The sequence below is a fragment of the Symphalangus syndactylus genome, chromosome 4 (genome assembly GCF_028878055.3).
Source record: "Symphalangus syndactylus isolate Jambi chromosome 4, NHGRI_mSymSyn1-v2.1_pri, whole genome shotgun sequence".
Lineage (NCBI taxonomy): Eukaryota > Metazoa > Chordata > Mammalia > Primates > Hylobatidae > Symphalangus > Symphalangus syndactylus.
This window is the reverse complement of record NC_072426.2, coordinates 83,053,949-83,076,590: the sequence shown is the minus strand read 5'-3', so window position 1 is coordinate 83,076,590 and position 22,642 is coordinate 83,053,949. Positions and strand designations below refer to the sequence as shown.

Here is a 22,642-nt window from a genome sequence, read left to right as displayed (position 1 = left end):
TTATTATTTTTAGCATGGGGAATGTTTGCTGACACGTACTTACGTGTTTAATACTTGAATGTCATTTCATCTGACGTCTGAGATCTCTATTCTGAGCTCATTTTCTGTTTTTCTACAGTATATTCTTTTGAAGTTTCTTTTTTTTTTAAAAAAAATAAACTTATCTAAGGACGAGGTTTCTTTAGTGATCATCTGCTGGTCATAAACTCTGTTATTTAGCTTGGAATATCTTGATTTCATCTTCGTTCTTGAAGGATAGTTTTGCTGTGCATATGATGACAGTTGACAAGTTTCCTTGATACTTTGAAGATAATATTCTACTGTCTGCTGGCTTGTTACTGGTGAGAATTCTATAGTCTGAGCTAATTGTAGTAGTCTGTCTTCTGTCTTTACTCTGTGTGTTTTAAAATCTTTTCTTTGGCTTTATTTTGCGATTTACCACAATGCCTGTGAGTCTAGGGGTGGATTTCTTTTTGTTTATATTGGTAGGTGTATCTCGTGCTTCTTAAATCTAGATTTAAGTCTTTTGTCTGTTTTTGAAAATTCTCAGCCCTTACCTCTTCATGTATTGCTTCTCTTCTATTCTCTGTATTGTTTCCTGCTAGGACTCAAACTAGTCATATGTGAGTCCATCTCAGTCTATTCTCGATGTCCCTTAATCTCTTTAGTATTTTTCATTTCCCTAACTCTGAGTAATTTCTTCCAATTTGGCATGTAGTTTGGTAATCTCTCCTTAGCTGTGACTAATATGCTGTTTAATTAACTCATTTGGTTTTCATTTTAATACTTAGATTTTTAATTTGTGAAAGCAATGTTTTATTGTTTGAAACTGGCTCTTTTTAGTACTTTGTTGTTTGCTCATTTTAAAATTTCTTTTTTTTTTTTTTGAGACGGAGTCTTGCTCCGTCACCCAGGCTGGAGTGCAGAGGCTCCATCACCCAGGCTGGAGTGCAGAGGCTCCATCTTGGCTCACTGCAAGCTCTGCTTCCTGGGTTCATGCCATTCTCCTGCCTCAGCCTCCTGAGTAGCTGGAACTACAGGCACCCTCCACCACGCCCTGCTAATTTTTTGTATTTTTTAGTAGAGACAGAGTTTCACCGTGTTAGCCAGGATGGTCTTGATCTCCTGACCTTGTGATCTGCCTGCCTCAGCCTCCCAAAGTGCTGGGATTACAGACTTGAGCCACCACGCCTGGCCTAAAATTTCTTTATTTAAATAATTCTCTATTTAATAATCTGTTTCGGCCAGGCGTGGTGGCTCACACCTGTAATGCCAGCACTTTGGGAGGCCGAGGTGGGTGGATTACTGAGGTCAGGAGTTCAAGACCAGCCTGGCCAACATGGTGAAACCCTGTCTCCACTAAAAAATACAAAAAAATTAGCCGGACGTGGTGGCACACGCCTGTAATCCCAGCTACTTGGGAGGCTCAGGCAGAAGAATTGCTTGAGCCCAGGAGATGGAGGTTGCAGTGAGCCGAGATCATGCCACTGTACTCTAGCCTGGCTGACAGAGCGAGAGTCTGTCTCAAAAAAAAAAAAAAAAATCTGTTTCATAATTACATTATCTGAAATGATAGTGAAGGCACTATCTGATGTTTGTTCTTTCTGCTTGCTCTCACTCATATTTACTTCTCTATGTATATAGTAATTTTTTTATTATGAGCTTATTTTTCCAGATTTATTTTTATTCCCTTTTTGACAGATTTCATTATTACCATATTTGAATGCACTAGACAGGTGCCCTGCCATCATAGAGAAGTGAAATTCTTTTCCTGTGTATGGAGATGACATGGTTTTATCATAAAGAACTGGGAAAGGACTGTTACCTTTTTTATACTCCTTTTTCTCTTTGCCTTATTTCCCTTGCATATTTAAACATATCTTATCCTTGTATGTATCTTATACGAGGCTTTTTTGATTTTAAGGAACAGAAACTCACATCAGTGTTCTTTAAGAATAAAGTGTTTATTTTCAGATCACAAGGAAACTGGAGCTGAATGGCTGTCAGGATCCAACACAGTTCTAGGGAGCAGCTACACTTACTGCTCATTGCGTTTCTGCTGTTCTCTTCATGTCTGCTACACTCTTCCCACGAGGCCAGATGCGGGGTCCGACCCGCAGACCCTGGCTGAACGACGGATGAAAAAATGCACTCACACGCAGGTATCCAATGAAACAGCGGGCTAGGGGAGCAGGCTAGGGGAGCAGGCTAGGGGACCAGGCTGCTCACAGACCCCGAGGAGGGTGCTGTAAAGAGTCAGCAGCTGCGGCCCTGACAAGCTGGCACTGCGGGCATTTATTCAGCACAGATTTAATGACAATGGCTTTGAATCAACACACTTGTGGGTAATCAACATGGTCACCCTCCCCAGAGAGAGCAGTCCTGTGTGCAGATGATGAAAGGCCAGGTTCCGAGGCCTAAGTAAACTAACTTATCTAGATCAGTTTTTTTACATCCCCTTGTTATATAACCTAAGCTTTCAGGCACCGGATAAGAGAGTCTAGCTGCCTTCAGCCAAATCATTTTCCAAAGCTTTTGTAAAACCTCCTGGCCTTCCAAGAAGGTTTGCATCTTTCTGCAATTGTTCTACCACCCTGATGGATCTCCTACAGCCAGAAGGCTTCCTCATCTTCAACATTATCTTTTCTCTATTTCATATCTCGTTTTTCTGGTTCTCAGCTCCCTCTCACCTCATCTTTGCTTGTGAATCTTTGAGGATCTTCCTTCATATATTCTTTCAGCCTCACCTCCCTTTTAGTGCCTAATTTGCCAGCTTACCTAACTAGCCTCTCCCCAGCCAGCAGATTGGCTGTCCTTGGAGCAGCTGCCTGTTTGTGTGTTGCAGGGACTAAGGATTCTGTGTTCAAATCTCACTGCCGAGGCCCCCTCCTTTGGAAGGGTGCCGTGATGTATACTTAGTGTGTACACTTACAAGGTATTTAAAATTCTTTTCGAAGCCACAAAGGATATAAAAATAAAAGGCCTCTAACTTAGAAAATGAATGACCCAGTTGCACAAATATATTTGGTGAATTAAAAATTTTTATGCCATACATTCTTGTATGAAAACCATTGTGAGTCTAATGCATGCACACTTGGAATTTTTTTTGTTTATGGGTTTCTAGCCAAGAAGGAATTGCAGGTTTCCAGTTATATTTATAGAGGTTTTAATCTCAAAGATTTAATGTTCATGTTTATTTAAATATCAGTATACATGAGAGCATCTTCAATTAAATGAAAACAAATTCTTATGTGTATGAATTAGTAATATAACAAATGGCCAATGAAATCCCGTCTCTACGAAAAAATACAAACATTAGCTGGGCGTGGTGGGGCATGCCCGTAATCTCAGCTGAGGCTGAGGCAGGAGAATCACTTGAACCTGGGAGGCAGAGGTTGCAGTGAGCCAAAATTGTGCCACTGCCCTCCAGCCTGGGCAACAGAGTGAGACTCCGTCTCAAAAAAAAAAAAAAAAAAGAAAGAAATAGCCTTAGGGACCATTGTATTTCTTAAAAATTCATTATATTGTGTTCTGTAATATAAAGTCAGATAAAAAAATTATAGCACATTTGTGGCAGTAGACACTTAACTATCATCTATGTACATACCACTGTATAGTTTGCAAGTGATTTTCACATATGTTATGGCATTCATTCTTACCCACAGCCCTAAGTTGAAAAGCATACAGGCAGGTTAGATTTACGGTATGTTTACCAACTTATAATTTCCAGATGATGACAGGGCTAAAGTTATTCATTCCTTTCCTAAAATTCATATTCCTTCTAAATAATTGAAATTGCCATAAATTACTACATCTTAAACTATATCTTTTCTTTTTTTAAATACGTATTTACTTGGAATATTACTTGGTTTAAAAGGCAAGAATTGTCAAAGCACAAGTGGGACTTTATTATAAATTCTTTTTTCTGATTTTACTACATATTTCTTCCGTTTAGGCCTCAATGTGTTCTGTTCTATTTATTCAAAATAGAAGTTTTATTTGTGGTACTACATAATTATAAAAACAGTTAATATTGAAAAGGTGAAAGATCCTTTGTACCTCTACTCCCATTTTCTCCCCGCGTGCTCTCCGGTCTCACTGTCAGTAGCTGGGTGTTACACATACATACACATATGTGTGTTTGTATGTACACACAGCCTGCTAGTGCTGGAGGCAGAACTGAGAGCCACCACCCTGCACCTGGCACCAGAAGCGCAGCCACTGTTGTCAGTGCAAAGATCATTTGGTTGTTAGGTCAACTGTCATGGCTGTGGCCATCAGGATGTTTCTTGTTACCCATGCTGCTGTCAGTCCTGTGGCAACAGCTGCTGCTTTCCGTGCTGCTGATTCCTTGAAGTGTTACTGTTCTTCAGAGCCTTTTGAGAGTGTCTTTAATTTGATTGTTTTTCTTAGAACAAATCACACAATACCACTATCATCCCTTGCTTTTATGTAGGATAGTGTGAATGACAGATACCATGTTGTCCTCCAAGCCGCTACTGTCTTCTCATGGTCTGTGGCTTTCTTTGGATTAAACCTGGACTCTTGCTGTAGAATGAATGTCCGTTCCCCAAGATCCCTGCCCCCTGGAGATTTCTAGGTGCTTTTGGTAAACAGGTCCTTGTCTGCCTTGACCCTGCTAGTATCCTCAGTCATGTACAAAATCTCTATCTTTCCTGGAGTTGTCCCAGTGCAGACTCAGGCTAGGAGTCATGCTTCTGAAGAATAATGTATGAAAGTGATTTTGAAAAAGGAGTGATTGACTAAGAGTTCATCTATTACCAAAGATAATTAGAACTATAGTAACACATGGAAAAATATCAGTTATCACTGGTCACTGATACTGATCATTGACATTTCTTACATAATATACTAAGTTATTATTACCACATTTATAGCTAAGTCATTTTTTTTTGTAGGCCTGCATAAGCATATTTAACTAAAAGTCTTTTGAATGAGACTCATAGTGCTTCCCCAGGTACCTGATCTAAGGCACCTATGAGTCTATGTGCTTACCAGGGGCCTTTCCATCATTGTTATGGGGCTGCCTAAGCAGTGGTAAGCCTTTGTTAAATACAGACATGGAATGAGTCCTTCTGCAGCCCGTGCGGCCTCCTCTTAGCTGTGGGCCTGCCTCTTCCTGTTTTGGTTCCTTACTTCCATTTAGAGTGACCCTGAAACCACATTCCAGCCCTATCTTCATTTTTTCTGCACAGGAGGTCATATGGTCTTCTGTTCACGGTCAGACTTCAGACCTTTCCTATTTTCTTTAAGGACTGGTTGTTTTCTATTTGATGTTATTGTGCTGGTGATCCACAATGTATATTGTCAGAGATAATACTTCGAAAGTTTGTGGTAGCTAGAGGTCTGTGTAGGACAGAATAGACAATGGGTAGGACGTATTAAGAATAAGCACCTTTTGGGCCAGGCGTGGTGTCTCACGCCTGTAATCCCAGCATGTTAGGAGGCTGAGGCAGGTGGATCACCTGAGGTTGGGAGTTCAAGACCAGCCTGGCCAAGGTGGCAAAACCCTGTCTCTACTAAAAATAGAAAAATTAGCCAGGCGTGGTGGCACACACCTGTAATCTCAGCTACTCGGGAGGCTGAAGCAAGGAGAATCGCTTGACCCGGGGAGGTGGAGGTTGCAGTGAGCCGAGATTGTTCCATTGCACTCCAGCCCAGGCAACAAGACCAAAATTCCGTCTCAAAAAAAAAAAAAAAAAAAAAAAGAATAAGCACCTTTTGTTGTTTAATGGGTATAGTTTCAGTTTTGCAAGATGAAAAAATTCTGGATATCTGTTTCACAACCATGTGAATATGCTTAACACTATTGAATGCTGTACACTTACAGATAGTTAATTTGATAAATTTTATGTTTTGTGTTTTTTACCACAAGAAAAAAACAACCATTTTTTTATGGAACATAGACTTAAAAGGTTAAGTACAGAGTTTTGGATTTTTTGTCTTTTTAATATTTGATTCTATTTACTCATCCTTTACTACAAATTGGATCACTAGATTACGGTTTTGGAAGGTTTGGCAGAGCAGAGAAGTATAGCAAACAGAATTCATTCATTTAACATTTAGTGAGCACTTCCTGGGTAGCAGGCCCTGTGCTTTAAGTTGATAATTCAGAGAAATAAGGGACTTGACACCCAGATGCCTCTTTTGCGGAAAGAACCAGAGAAGCTGTTTTAACATAAAGCAGGAAATCCTGAAAAATTTTATATGCCATTAACATTTTATTATTAAAGCATACAGACGTACAGTCATACGTCAAAGTTTCAAAACTTTTATTATGGAGAATTTAAAACATACACAGAAGTAAAGGAAGAATACAGCGAACTGCCTTGTGCCTGGCAGCAGCTAGCATCCACTCATAGCCTCTTTTGTTTCTTTATATTCCTCTCCCAGTCCATTTTTGGGGGTACATTCTTGTTCTTTTCATTTTATCTGTAAATATTTTAGTACTTTCACTGAAAGATAAGGGCTGTTTTTCTTAGAACGAATCACACAATACCACTATCATCCCAAAGTTATTTCACAGTTTTGTGTGTGTGTTTGTGTGTACTGTGATTTGTTTGCATCAGGATCTAAAGAAGGTCCACACATTACGTTCTGTTGATAGGTTTTCTTCAATATCTTTTAAACCATAGGTTTTCCTTATTTTCTTTGTTCTTGAAATGTTATTTACTGAAAAAATCATGTTGTTTATCTTGTGCACTTGCTCATACTATTATACATGCATTTTGTGAAATGATTTTTTTGCTTTGAAACAGTAGTGACCACTTATTCTTCACATAGATCCATTATTTAATCATGGGCATGCAAGATGTTGCAATTCTAATTTCATCATTCCTTTTTCATTTATTCGCTGGAATACTAGTATAGAGAAGTTTCTTTTTACAGACTATTCAGTTACCCAGAGGTATAGCTTATACAGGGAAGTCAGGTTAAATGAGTGACTCTTTCTCTTTACTTATAACTCTTGGACGGTCCCTAGCATTTCCAAAAATGGCCAGTGTTTTTTCCTTTATTTAAAAAATATCATTATAAATACATACTCTTTTCTTTTTCTTTCTTTTTTTTTTTTTGAGATGGGGTCTTGCAGTGTCACTCAGGCTGGAGTACAGTGGTGTAATCATGGCTCATTGCAGCCTCAACCTCCTGGGCTCAAGCGATCCTCCTGCCTCAGCCTCCCAAGTAGCTGGGACCACAGGCATGCGCCACCAAACACAGCTAATTAAAAAAGAAATCGTTTTTGGAGAGATGGGAATCTCACTATGTTGCTCAGGCTGGTCTTGAACTCCTGGCCCTCAAGAGATTTTCCCACCTCGGCCTCACAAAGTACTGAGATTACAGGTGTGAGCTATCATGCCCAGCCAACATGTGAATTTAATATGTTTGATGATTTCTTAAGTTCATTGCAGTTATTCTTTAATGAGTTAATTACATTAATTAATGACAGCGTCTTACTGTGTTGCCCAGGCTGGTCTCAAGTGACCCTCTCTCCTTACCCTCCCAGGTAGCTGGGACTATAAGGCACAAACCAGTGTACCCAGCCACAATTATTCTTATTAATGATCAAATTGTGCCTTTTTTTTTTTTTTTTTTTGAGACAGAGTTTTGCTCTTGTTGCCCAGGCTGGAGTGCAATGGCATGATCACAGCTCACTGCAACCTCTACCTCCTAGATTCAAGTGATTCTCTTCCCTTGGCCTCCTGAGTAGCTGTGATTACAGGCATGCACCACTACGCCCGGCTAATGTTTTATTTTTTATTTTTATTTTTGAAGACAGAGTCTCACTCTGTCACCCAGGCTGGAATGCAGTGGTGCAATCTTGGCTCACTGCAGCCTCCGCCTCCAGGTTCAAGCAGTTCTCCTGCCTCAGCCTCCCAAGTAGCTGGGACAACAGGCACGCACCACTACGCCTGGCTGATTTTTGTATTTTTAGTAGAGACAGGGTTTCATCGTGTTGGCCAGGCTGGTCTTGAACGCCTGACCTCAGGCAATCCGCTCGTCTTGGCCTTCCAAAGTACTGAGATTACAGGCGTGGGCCACCACGCCCGGCCCTAATTTTGTATTTTTACTGGAGATGGGGTTTCTCCATTTTAGTCAGGCTGGTCTCGAATTCCCGACCTCAGGTGATCCACCTGCCTCGGCCTCCCAAAGAGCTGAGATTACAGGCATGAGCCACTGCACCTGGTCCAAGTTGTCCCTTCTTTGGCCAGTGGGAGTGCCTTCACATTAGCTCCTGGGTCATTTTGGCATGAGTGCTTCTGATGGCTTCTTGCTTTCTTGTGTGACAAGATGTCCGGGCTCATCTTGTACATTAGCCGTAGATCTGGAATTATCCCTTTCTTTAACCAGCCCTGGTTCCTTTCAGAGAGAAATTATATTTAGTGACCACAGTCTGGAAACTACAGATTGGTTGTTACTTCTAGGCCTTTTCAGTGAATGGGGCTAGGAAATATGTTATTTTTAAGGTAAAGTATTTTATGAGTTTCATACTGATTTTTCCAGTATAAACTTAGGAATAGATGATGATGTTGAATTTCTTTAATTTTATATTTGTCTCATGCTGAAAATTTTGGTTCTTGATCATAATCATATTGATACCATTACTTGTCAGTGTTACTGCTAACAATATGATTACTGAAAATAGTTTAAGAATTAAAAGCACTTTCCCAAATTCTTTTCATTTTTAGGATAGATTCCTCTGGGGATGTCTGGTAAAACTGTTTTAAGTCATTTGAAATAATTCCTTTTTGCATGATTATACCACCAATTCAATAAATATTTAGGGTCATTTCACTTTGCTTTTGAATTTTAGAGATGACAGTTTTTCAATTATTTTTTAAACAATTATGGAAAACATATACATGGTTCCAGAGCTAAATGTGTAAAACAAGGCAGAATCAGAAAAATCTAGCTCTGATTGTGGTTCCCTCTATTTTTGTTTCCTGCATTCCATTTAAAACATATGAGCGTGTGTGTGTGTGTGTGTGTGTGTATGCATGTCCATGCACGTGCACACACATATAGTTTCTGCCTCCTAATCCCATCTTAGGTGAATGGTAGCACACTATGTATAATTTTCTTCTTGCTTTTCTGTCTTCCTTTTATTTCCTGCTGATCACTCCATAGAAGTATATAGAGGCATTCTTCATGCCTTTTTTTCTATTTCATTGTGTGAATTTGCCATAGTTTATTGTCAGTCCCATATTAATGGACATTTGGATTGTCTTTAGTGTCCTGCTGTTAGAAATAGTGCTGCAGTGGAGCTTGCAGTGAGCCGAGATTGCGCCACTGCACTCCAGCCCGGGCGACAGAGCGAGACTCTGTCTCAAAAAAAAAAAAAAAAAAAAAAAAAGAAATAGTGCTGCAGTGAATACCTTGTACATATATACTTATTTTTTGTTGTTGTTGTCTTTTAGAGGGATATTTCAGTTTTAAATAAAACAACTTGACTTCAGGAAGTATTCAAGTGTAATGTTACTGCTACTGATGGATTGTTCTGGGAATAGTGGAGGATGCAAAAGGCCAGTCTTGTGATCTAGGGTAGTAATCTTTCTTTGAGTATTATGGGTCTTCTCAGTTCTGTATTATTGTTCTTGTAAAAACCACATTTATAGAGTAGCTTCTGTGTTTTCTCGTTTTACTCTGTTTAAAGTAGATTGAGACTTTAGGAACATTTGAAGCAGTCAGAGCGTAGAATTCTATCTTTTTTTTAAAATTTAAAATTCTTTTTGTAGAGATGGGGTCTTGCTGTGTTGCCCAGACTGGTCTCAAAATCCTGGCCTCAAGTGATCCTTCTGCCTCAGCTTCCCAAAGTACTGGGATTACGGGTATGAGCCATTGCACCTGGGCAGGATTCTGGTATTTTAGTATTGTTTTCTAGTCTTTTATAGTTGTTTTATATATACTCAATTTGTCAAAAACTTTTAAGGAAAGTAATGTGCCTGTATGGATGTTTTCCAAAGTATTCAACTTAGGTTTTATAGAAATAGTAACTTCTTACTTTTGTAGCCACATGTTTGTCCATTTATGATCAGTTTATATAGTATTCAATTAAATTATACCATTGCAGAATGAGTACAACTGACATAAACAGGTTTGGAGATTAAACAATAGGTTTTTAATAATGTATACAACTCAACTGGTAGTAGCAGAAATATGCACATTGTTAGAGAGTAGCTTAAATGTGAGCATTCTTTATTTTCTGGGCATTCACTAATCTATTTTAGGGAGGAATGATAGCACCAGTTCACTTCTAAAATTTTCCAGTTCCTAGTGGAGCCTGGCACTTGGAAGATGCTCGGAAAATTGGGTCAGACTATGAGAATACGTGCTTGTCCATTTGTTTGCTTAGGTTAAATGAATGAAATATTCTAGGTCTTCCCAAAGGGATTTAAAATAAAGTAAAAATCTCTAAGACGTGATAGCTGACTTTAAAAACTATTCCTGATTTACGTTTATGTTACTTTAAATTTGGTCTTGGGTTATTATTTTGATGATTGACTAAAACTTTTTTTGCTTTTATTATAGTTTTTTCAGTAAAAGGTGTTTTCTAGGTGGAGAAAATTGAAAAGAATGGATTCCAGGATCATAAAGCAAATAATAGTTTGTAGTTTTTTGTTTTTTTTTTTTAACATTCTACCACCTGTGTGCCAGTTAGTAATAAAACTACTAGTTTTTAATAGACATTAACCAACTTTGGGATTTCACCATGGGAAAATGGGAGCAGTATTCCTTTTCTTTCTTTCAGCTTCTTTAGTATATATACATATCACAGTCAATGGTGCAGAAAGGTTAGGAAACTGGAAGGATACAAGGTTTAGTCAAAGGAAGCACAAATTAAAGTTCCTGGAATATTTTACCCCTGCTCTGTATGGAACACCGTAGGGAATACTAAAGAAACATGATGGTACAGAAGACTGTAGGGATTGCTGAAAAATATGCGACAGTCCAGAGAGCATATAGCCTTTTAAGTAGGCCAGGCTTTATACCCTGCAAGGAATGATCTAAACTGTGTGATATATTGTATCAGTCAGAGTTCTCCAAAGAAACAAAACCAATAGGGTGTGTGTATCTGTGTGTGTGTGTGTGTGTGTGTGTGTGTGTGTGTGTGTGTACAGATATACTTATATATATATAGATAGATGAGATTGGGAGAGAGAGATTTATTTTAAGGAATTGGTTCATATGATTGTGGAGACTAACAAGTCGAAAATCTGTAGGGTGGGGCGGCATGCTGGAGGCTCAGGGAAGAGTTGATTCTGGAGTTCAAGGCTGAAGGCAGTCTGCTGGCAGAATTCCTTCTTCTTCTGGGGGAGGTCAGTCCTTTTTATCTTAAGGCCTTCAACTGATTGGTTGAGGCCCATGCACATTATGGAAAGCAGGATATTTTACTCAGAATCTGCCAATTTAGAAGCTGGGTGTGGTGACAGGCACCTATAGTCCCAGATACTTGGGAGGCTGAGGCAAGAGGATCACTTGAGCCTAGGAGTTCAAGTCCAGCCTAGGCAACACAGTGAAACCCCATCTCCTAAAAAAAAAATTGCATTTCTTAAAAAAATGTTGAACTCAAACCAGGGGCAATTGACAGAAACTCTTGGTATACTTTCTGTGTATCTTCCCACTCCCAATCTGCACCATGGTTTTATGTTCTTAATAACAGACTTCTGACTTATGATAATGTTATGTGCACAGGGCCTGGTGAATATTTACTTTCTAGTTGTCGGAAGAATGAGACTAAAACAGTTTTCTTGTGCATATCTGTTTTGAGAAGCAGGTCTGGCATTACTCTCATTGTATATCTAGGAGAGGAAGTTTCAGCTGAGTCATGTATTGACTTGAGACCTAGAGCAAGTGAATCACTTGACCTCTCTGAGTGTTTCCTCGTCTGTAAAATGGGAATAAATCCTGTCCTGCCTTAAAAAAAAGTCTGCCAATTTAAATGTCAGTCTTATCTTAAAAATACCTTCACAGAAACATTCAGAATAATGTTTGACCAAATATCTGGATATTGTGGCCTCGTCAACTTGACATGTGAAATTAACCATCACTTAATATTGAAGGACTGTTTTTATGTGACTAATGTCCACCTGTAAAGAAATTGGGTAACTGCTATGGGTAGTAAGGAAGGGAAAGGGGAACATGTTTCGCTTGTAGAGAAGAAATGCTTTGAGGTGTGGTCTGAAGGCCAGGGAATTTTGGGCCTGATGGGCAAAGAGGAAAAAGCATCCCAAGAAGGTGGGACAGAATGAACAAGATAAGGTTGACCATGGCATGTACAGGGGTCCTTGAGAAGATCTGTCCTGCCTGGGCAGACATATCTCGGATGGTCAGGGGATAAGGTGAGTAGTGAGGCAAATTCTGCTCTGGTTTTTCTGGTTTACTGCAGAATGTAGAGAATATGCTTGTTCTGGCCTGAGATGACAGCTGATTGGTGCAGAGCAGTGTGTGCCACTGTCCTTATATGCTGCATTGTACAGTGACATGCTGAGAATTCTTTCTGCAGGAAGCACTTCAAATGAAGTATAATTGCCTTCGATTTTTCTATTACAAACTTTGGCCACAGTTTCTTCCTCTGTCAGCCTACTAAAGATGCTTCACAAGATCCATGTGTTTGTTAAGGAATGTGAGATCTTCAAGAGGTATAGATTGCTAGAAGGAATTCTAGTCTCTAAACCTTGGAAATATTTTTGTATCTATTAATGTTATTCTGTAGTAGAAATAGAGTTGAGCACCTTTTCCCCCATATTATAAAGATCATAATTAGCTTTGAATTTATAATAGGTATGAAAACACCTAATAAAAACACTCTACTGATAAAAACTATTATTATCAGAGGGAAAAGCAGTGAAAACAATATGTGGTAAATTGTTACAAAATGGCTCCTAATGAATCACTGCCCCCTGCCCCCGCTCCCAGCTCTTCCTGTTTGCAGTATGACTTCACTTATTTCTCCCATTGTCTTAGTCTGTGTTGTGTTGCTGTAACAGAGTACCTGAGATGGGATAATTAATCAAGTACAGAGATTTAGTTCTTACAGTTCTGCAGCCTGGGAAGTCCAAGGTTGAGGGGCTCACATCTGATGAGGGCTTTCTGGCTGCATCATCCCATGGTGGAAGGCAGATGGGCAAGAGAGCATGTGCATGGGATGGAGAGAAGGGAAGGAGACTGAACTAATTCTTCTATTAGGAACCCACTCCCATGATAACTAACCTACTTCCTCAATAACAGCATTAATCCATTAGTGAGGGCAGAGCCCTCATGGCCTGATCATCTCTTACAAGTCCCACCTGTCAACACTGTTGCATTGGGGATTAAGTTTCTAATACATGAACTTGGGGGACACATTCAAACCACAGGACCCATCAAGTGGTAGAGTCTCTTTCCCCCCTTCTTGACTTTGGTCTCAATCAGCAGACACAGTGCAAGCAGAGGCACCATGTGTAGTGGGTGAACTGTCTTGGGATGCTGCTGCCACCATGTGAAGAAGCCTAGAAGAAAAGGCCACATGGAGAAGGCCCTACCTTCCCTGCTGAGCCCAGCGAAGCAGCCTGTGTAAGTCAGGTAAGCGCAGCAGAAGAGCTGCCCAGCCAAACCGTGGAATTATGAGAAATAGGAAATCATGGCTGTTCAAGCAACAAAGTTTTGGGTAGTTTGTTACATAGCAAGAGAAAATGGAATATCTTGTGATAAGTGGCTGGAATCCATGCCTGCAATTCTAATCATGGCTTCATTACTGAGCCTTCAAGGAGGGAGGCAGAAAAGTAAATAGGTTTCTTCTCTAATGGTGTGGTGAGTACCCAGGGGAACGCTGGGCTGCTGGAGCCTTGACCTCTCCTTCATCCCCCTTTCGTTATCTATAGGGATCAGACACTATTTTCTGCAGGGCAAGCACTGAAGAGCTCTTGTAGGAGCTCGAGAAGGTAGACTATTTCTTTTCTTTTTCTTTTTTTTTTTTGAGATGGAGTCTTGCTCTTGTCACCCAGGCTGGAGTGCAATGGCATGATCTTGGGTCACTGCAACCTCCACTTCCTGGGTTCAAGCAATTCCCTTGCCTCAGCCTCCTGAGTAGCTGGGATTACAGGCGCCCGCCACCACTCTCGTCTAATTTCTGCATTTTTAGTAGAGACAGGGTTTCACCATGTTGGCCAGGCTGGTCATGAACTCCTGATCTCAGATGATCCACTGCCTCGGCCTCCCGAAGATTACAGGCATGAGCCACCGTGCCTGGCCAGAGGCAGACTATTTCTGTGCTTGGTGGATTGGAGGTGTTTTCCAGGTGTTGAAAGTACCTGTTTGTTTCTCAGAAGTGAAATGCTAAAAGAACCCTAACAAATCTTTTCTTTTCCCTTTTCTTAACTTTGAGTGTTTTCAGTATTTTTGTATTCTATTACCAAGGGAATACTGTGGCTATTCCATAATTTCCCTGAGATGCAAAATCTTTCAGAAAGCCCAGACATTAGTCCAGGCCCTTTTTCCAGTTAATCGCACCTGGTTTACCTAATTCACATACCTGCCAGAGTGGTTGTACTGAGGTCTTCCTGAGTCATGGAAGGAGTCCCAATAGCATGCACTGTCTGGAGCCGGGTCCTGCCTGCCCCACATTAGCATCTCACTCTCATGCAGCTGTGGTCTGTCTCTGTTACTCTACTTCTGGGGATTCTAAATTGCATACACTGCCTTTCAGTCTACAGCCTGACTGCTCTCTTTTAGCCAAGCACTTGCATTTGGACAGGACTTCAGCATTAGGCTTTGTTGTTTTCCTTAGGGGCCCAGTTTTTATGGAATTTTTTCCTACTGGGTAGCATTGTTGGCACACCTTGAATCCATTCTGCTGCTCTTCTTGGCTTCAGCCTCTGAGGTTGTGTGTTGGAAAATTACCTTGCATCTTCTACTAGAATAAAGATGAAAGAACATAAGGATGTGGGCTATAGTTTTTAAATGCAGTATTTCTTTTCTGTGGCTTGTGATACAAATTTGCAAGTGAACTCAAAATGCTACAGTTAAATATCTGCCATGAATTCGACCTAACTATTTGAGGCGTATCTTAGTGCCTTAAAATAACCCACTTTTGAAATATCTAATTTATTATCTTTGCCAAATCTTAGGCAGATATAACCATTGCTTTGGTTAAGTTGTCCCTCTGTATAGACAAGGCAACAAAAGGCCTGTCACTATTTAATACTTCAAATGTGAATTCCATGTTGTCTTCTATATCCATAGGGATTATAATAGCTCTTCTTTATTACAACAAAGACAGGAACATATCATGTTTTATCTTAGTCCTTCCTGTAGCAGTGCCACTGTAAAATTAAAAAAAAAAACAACAAAAAAACTGCTACATATTTTAGGTTCACCTGATTGGTTGCTGCACACTATCATATTTAGTCAAGCATAAGTTGTGCATTTTTATCCATTCTAACATCTCTGAAATTGGCACCTTGGAATCCTAGGTTAGTCAGGGGCAATTATGGTGTAGTTGCATAAAAACTTTTTGTTGGCACCTTCTGTAAGGTCAAGCAAATGCTAGCAGCTGAGAGTCCTTGAAATATGGCTGTGAAAGCTTGGGCAAGTTGATTAATTTCTCTAAGCCATGCATGAAAGGAAGATGAAAGTTTCTCTCCCTCCTGGCACTGCTGTGAGATTTAAATGAAATATGCATGTAAAGTACTTACGATTTGCAAGTGCTTTCATCTAGTTTTTTCCTCCATTATTATCGACAGGCAGTATTTTTATACTTTTTAGTTTCTTCATATACTTTATCTGTTTAAATCATTTATGCTTTGGATTTTATTTTCCACTTATTTTCAGCGTTGCTTATTTATTATTGTTTTCTTTAACATTTATTGTACCCTTTATTACCTCTATTAATGATCTGAATTTTTTTGGTGGGGGACAAGGTCTTACTATGTTGCCCAGGCCAGTCTAGAACTCCTGGCCTGGTCTTCCCACCTCAGCCTCCCGAGTGGCTGGGACTACAGGTACAAGCCACTGCACCTGGCAATGCTCTAAATTACTCTAGGAGATTTAAAAACTAACAAACTTCAGTCTTTTGTTTCTGGATAAACTTTAGTCTGTGGGATATGTTTGTATGTCTTGTGATTTCTTCACTATTGGTAATTGCATATATATTTTCTGGTAGTTAACTTTTTTTTTTTTGAGACAGGTTCCTCCTGTCACCCAGGCTGGAGTGTAGTGGTATGATCTTGGCTCACTGCAACCACTGTCCCCTGGGCTCAAGTGATCCTCCTACCTGTCGCCCAAGTAGCTGATACCACAGGCATGCATCACCACGCCCCACAATTTTTTTTGTATTTTTAGTAGAAATGGGGTCTCACCATGTGGCCCAGGCTGGTCTCAAACTCCGGAGCTTAAGTGATCCACTCGCCTTGGCTTCCTAAAGTGCCAGGATTTGGTGTGAGCCACCATTCCTGGCCTGCTTTATTTTTGTTGCATTAAAAAATTTCAGCTCATGGCCAGGCGCTGTGGCTCACCCCTGTAATCTCAGCACTTTGGAAGGCCAAGGCGGGCGGATTGCCTGAGGTCAGGAGTTCGAGATCACTCTGGCCAACATGGTGAAACCCTGTCTCTACTAAAAATACAAAAAAATTAGCCAGGAGTGGTGGCGTGCACCTGTAATCCCAGCTACTCGGGAGGCTGAGGCAGCACAATTGCTTGAACCAGGGAGGTGGAGGTTGCAGTGAGCTGAGATTGTGCCACTGTACTCCAGCCTGGGCAACAGAGCGAGACCCTGTCTCTAAATAAATAAATAAAAAAAAATTCAGCTCATTTTTATATTTTAAAATGAACTCACTGTTTTTAAAGCTAATAGTTTTAACAGGCCAAGCCCAAATAACAAAATTTACATCAGACTTTTTTTTAGTGGGTAACATATGGAGACCTTGTGGTGTTTCTCTGTCATCTTCCCTGAAATTTCTCAGAGCTTTCAAGTTTAATTTTGGTCTTCGTTTCAGTAAAAGGCAGGAGCAGGGCAATCTTTATAGCTTTATAGCATAAGGTTAACCTTTCTAACCAGTGGTTAAGTGAGAGTGAGGCAGAGGGTGAGATGTGATGTGGCAGGGGGAGCCTTCTTTCCTGGCTGAGTGAAGGGAAGAAGGCTTTGAGATGATACTAGTGCAGTAGCATATTTGGGCTGTCGTTTGACTGTTGGATAGCAAGCTTCCGTAACTTGCTATCTATCCAGCATTGGGTTTTTGACTCAAAGGTTGAAATTTCTCATCTGTAACTTAGGAAACTTAAGTTTTCCTCTGTCTTAAAATGCTTTGATCAGTAATTCTTAACTACTTATACTTGTCATCTTTTAAAATTATTCTTAAAGATACTTAGATTACATTCCACTATATTTGAATTCCATTTCAATTTTCAACTAAGTCTGATGTGGTCAATCTGCTGCAGATATTTAAAGATCAGTGGGTTTCTTCCCATCTGAAATGAATTGTACCAGGTTGACAAACATGAATTTTTGTTAGTTGTTTCCAAATCTCCACCGGGGTGCTTGATCAGGATTTGAGACAGAGAACAGTGTTGCTTAATAGTTTGAGTTACAAATGAAATTCTCAGCCATTTTTGCCTGCTGTCTCGGGGATTGATCCAACCAGCATTTATTTAATAGATCTTATGTGATAGGCATTGGGCCACAGAAAGAGAGATACAAAGGTGAGCAAAATGAGGTATGCTGCCTTTGGGGAGCTTATGGCTGAGTAGGGGAGAAAGTCATTAATTAAAGAACTCAATAAATGTAACATTCTAACTGTGAACATTGTTAATGAAGTAGAGGTTCTTCATTGATCCTATAAAGAACTATGAATGTGGAATTTCCTCTGTCAGGACGGTCAGATGGTTGAGGAAGAGTTAGTTAGCCCAAAAGGGGAAGGAAGAGTGTTGCAGGCAGAGAATACCATATATATAGGCTGTGGTGGTAAGGTGCTGGGAGGTCTGAGGGGACTGAAGGAACACTGCCGTTGCTGGACTATAGAGAGAGGGGTAGTACAAAATGAGGTGGGATAGATACATAGGGCCTTGTAAGCTGTATTAAATGAGCATCTTGAGGTGTAATTTAGGCACCTAAAATTCACCTATTATAAGTGTACAATTGAGTGATTAGTAAATTTGAAGTAGTGAAGCATCATTGCAATCCAGTTTGAGACATTTCCTTTGCCCCCAAAGTTCCCTCTTGCCTATTTGCAGATAATACCCACAACTACACCCAACATGAGGCAATCACTGATCTGCCTTCTCAAGACACTTTATAAAAACAGAATTGTATAATACATAGTCTTTTGTGTCTGACTTGTTTCAATTTGCATAATCTTTGAGGTTCATCCATGTTGTAGTGTATATGATTGGTTTTTTCCTTTTAATTGCTGAATAGAATTTCATTGTATAGATAAGCCACATTTTTATCTATTCTTTAGTTGGTGGACATTTGGAATATTTCCAGTTTTGGGCTATTATGAGGAATGCTGCTATGCACATTCATGTATGTGTCTTTGTGTGGACATATGTTTTCATATCTCTTGGATGAATTCCAAGGACTGCAGTTCCTGGGTCATAGAATAAGTTTATGTTTAATTTTTTTTTTTTTTTTTTTTTTTATTATACTTTAGGGTTTTAGGGTACATGTGCACAATGTGCAGGTTTGTTACATATGTATCCATGTGCCATGTTGATTTCCTGCACCCATTAACTCGTCATTTAGCATTAGGTGTATCTCCTAATGCTGTCCCTCCCCCCTCCCCCCACCCCACAACAGTCCCCGGAGCGTGATGTTCCCCTTCCTGTGTCCATGAGTTCTCATTGTTCAATTCCCACCTATGAGTGAGAACATGCGGTGTTTGGTTTTTTGTCCCTGCGATAGTTTACTGAGAATGATGTTTTCCAGTTTCATCCATGTCTCTACAAAGGACACGAACTCATCATTTCTTATGGCTGCATAGTATTCCATGGTGTATATGTGCCACATTTTCTTAATCCAGTCTATCGTTGTTGGACATTTGGCTTGGTTCCAACTCTTTGCTATTGTGAATAGTGCCGCAATAAACATACGTGTGCATGTGTCTTTATAGCAGCATGATTTATAGTCCTTTGGGTATATACCCAGTAATGGGATGGCTGGGTCAAATGGTATTTCTAGTTCTAGATCCCTGAGGAATCGCCACACTGACTTCCACAATGGTTGAACTAGTTTACAGTCCCACCAACAGTGTAAAAGTGTTCCTATTTCTCCACATCCTCTCCAGCACCTGTTGTTTCCTGATTTTTTAATGATGGCCATTCTAACTGGTGTGAGATGGTATCTCACTGTGGTTTTGATTTGCATTTCTCTGATGGCCAGTGATGAGGAGCATTTCTTCACGTGTTTTTTGGCTGCATAAATGTCTTCTTTTGAGAAGTGTCTGTTCATGTCCTCTGCCCACTTTTTGATGGGGTTGTTTGTTTTTTTCTTGTAAATTTGTTTGAGTTCATTGTAGATTCTGGATATTAGCCCTTTGTCAGATGAGTAGGTTGCAAAAATTTTCTCCCATTGTGTAGGTTGCCTGTTCACTCTGATGATAGTTTCTTTTGCTGTGCAGAAGCTCTTTAGTTTAATGAGATCCCATTTGTCGATTTTGGCTTTTGTTGCCATTGCTTTTGGTGTTTTAGACATGAAGTCCTTGCCCACGCCTATGTCCTGAATGGTATTGCCTAGGTTTTCTTGTAGGATTTTAATGGTTTTAGGTCTAACATATAAGTCTTTAATCCATCTTGAATTAATTTTTGTATAAGGTGTAAGGAAGGGATCCAGTTGCAGCTTTCTACATATGGCTAGCCAGTTTTCCCAGCACCATTTATTAAATAGGGAATCCTTTCCCCATTTCTTGTTTTTGTCAGGTTTGTCAAAGATCAGATAGTTGTAGCTATGCGGCATCATTTCTGAGGGCTCTGTTCTGTTCCATTGATCTATGTCTCTGTTGTGGTACCAGTACCATGCTGTTTTGGTTACTGTAGCCTTGTAGTATAGTTTGAAGTCAGGTAGCGTGATGCCTCCAGCTTTGTTCTTTTGGCTTAGGATTGACTTGGCGATGCGGGCTCTTTTTTGGTTCCATATGAACTTTAAAGTAGTTTTTTCCAATTCTGTGAAGAAAGTCATTGGTAGCTTGATGGGGATGGCATTGAATCTATAAATTACCTTGGGCAGTATGGCCATTTTCACGATATTGATTCTTCCAAGCCATGAGCATGGAATGTTCTTCCATTTGTTTGTATCCTCTTTTATTTCATTGAGCAGTGGTTTGTAGTTCTCCTTGAAGAGGTCCATCACATCCCTTGTAAGTTGGATTCCTAGGTATTTTATTCTCTTTGAAGCAATTGTGAATGGGAGTTCACTCATGATTTGGCTCTCTGTTTGTCTGTTATTGGTGTACAAGAATGCTTGTGATTTTTGTACATTAATTTTGTATCCTGAGACTTTGCTGAAGTTGCTAATCAGCTTAAGGAGATTTTGGGCTGAGACAATGGGGTTTTCTAGATATACAATCATGTCATCTGCAAACAGGGACAATTTGACTTCCTCTTTTCCTAATTGAATACCCTTTATTTCCTTCTCCTGCCTGATTGCTCTGGCCAGAACTTCCAGCACTATGTTGAATAGGAGTGGTGAGAGAGGGCATCCCTGTCTTGTGCCAGTTTTCAGAGGGAATGCTTCCAGTTTTTGCCCATTCAGTATGATATTGGCTGTGGGTTTGTCGTAGATAGCTCTTATTATTTTGAGATACGTCCCATCAATACCTAATTTATTGAGAGTTTTTAGCATGAAGGGTTGTTGAATTTTGTCAAAGGCCTTTTCTGCATCTATTGAGATAATCATGTGGTTTTTGTCTTTGATTCTGTTTATATGCTGGATTACATTTATTGATTTGCGTATGTTGAACCAGCCTTGCATCCCAGGGATGAAGCCCACTTGATCATGGTGGATAAGCTTTTTGATGTGCTGCTGGATTCGGTTTGCCAGTATTTTATTGAGGATTTTTGCATCAATGTTCATCAAGGATATTGGTCTGAAATTCTCTTTTTTGGTTATGTCTCTGCCAGGTTTTGGTATCAGGACGATGCTGGCTTCGTAAAATGTGTTAGGGAGGATTCCCTCTTTTTCTATCGATTGGAATAGTTTCAGAAGGAATGGTACCAGTTCCTCCTTGTACCTCTGGTAGAATTCAGCTGTGAATCCATCAGGTCCTGGACTCTTTTTGGTTGGTAAGCTATTGATTATTGCCACAATTTCAGAACCTGTTATTGGTCTATTCAGAGATTCAACTTCTTCCTGGTTTAGTCTTGGGAGGGTGTATTTGTCGAGGAATTTGTCCATTTCTTCTAGATTTTCTAGTTTGTTTGCATAGAGGTGTTTGTAGTATTCTCTGATGGTAGATTGTATTTCTGTGGGATCGGTGGTGATATCCCCTTTTTCGTTTTTTATTGCATCTATTTGATTCTTCTCTCTTTTCTTCTTTATTAGTCTTGCTAGCGGTCCATCAATTTTGTTGATCTTTTCAAAAAACCAGCTCCTGGATTCATTAATTTTTTGAAGGGTTTTTTGTGTCTCTATTTCCTTCAGTTCTGCTCTGATTTTAGTTATTTCTAGCCTTCTGCTAGCTTTTGAATGTGTTTGCTCTTGCTTTTCTAGTTCTTTTAATTGTGATGTTAGGGTGTCAATTTTGGATCTTTCCTGCTTTCTCTTGTGGGCATTTAGTGCTATAAATTTCCCTCTACACACTGCTTTGAACGTGTCCCAGAGATTCTGGTATGTTGTGTCTTTGTTCTCGTTGGTTTCAAAGAACATCTTTATTTCTGCCGTCATTTCATTATGTACCCAATAGTCATTCAGGAGCAGGTTGTTCAGTTTCCATGTAGTTGAGCGGTTTTGACTGAGTTTCTTAATCCTGAGTTCTAGTTTGATTGCACTGTGGTCTGAGAGACAGTTTGTTATAATCTCTGTTCTTTTACATTTGCTGAGAAGAGCTTGACTTCCAACTATGTGGTCAATTTTGGAATAGGTGTGGTGTGGTGCTGAAAAAAATGTATATTCTGTTGATTTGGGGTGGAGAGTTCTGTAGATGTCTATTAGGTCCACTTTATGTAGAGCTGAGTTCAATTCCTGGATATCCTTGTTAACTTTCTGTCTCGTTGATCTGTCTAATGCTGACAGTGGGGTGTTAAAATCTCCCATTATTATTGTGTGGGAGTTTAAGTCCCTTTGTAGGTCACTGAGGACTTGCTTTATGAATCTGGGTGCTCCTGTGTTGGGTGCATATATATTTAGGATAGTTAGCTCTTCTTGTTGAATTGATCCCTTTACCATTATGTAATGGCCTTCTTTGTCTCTTTTGATCTTTGTTTGTTTAAAGTCTATTTTATCAGAGACTAGGATTGCAACCCCTGCCTTTTTTTGTTTTCCAGTTGCTTGATAGATCTTCCTCCATCCCTTTATTTTGAGTCTATGTGTGTCTCTGCACGTGAGATGGGTTTCCTGAATACAGCACACTGATGGGTCCTGACTCCTTATCCAGTTTGCCAGTCTGTGTCTTTTGATTGGAGCATTTAGCCCATTTACATTTAACGTGAATATTGT

The 22,642-nt window shown here is 39.8% G+C and overlaps 1 protein-coding gene across 7 annotated transcripts in view; it reads left to right on the top strand.

The window, feature by feature from the left end:
* Nucleotides 1-22,642, top strand: part of MARCHF8 (membrane associated ring-CH-type finger 8) — a 157,138-nt gene that overhangs the window by 32,126 nt on the left and 102,370 nt on the right. The window contains exon 2 of one of the 7 annotated variants that reach the window (XM_063637435.1): nucleotides 9,756-9,848. The exons of 5 other annotated variants lie outside the window; for them this stretch is intronic. The gene's annotated coding sequence lies outside the window, so the exon portion shown is untranslated. Of the gene's footprint in view, nucleotides 1-9,755; nucleotides 9,849-13,431; nucleotides 13,582-22,642 lie in introns of those variants that run through there. One more of the 7 variants, XM_055275295.1, reaches the window with a different exon arrangement.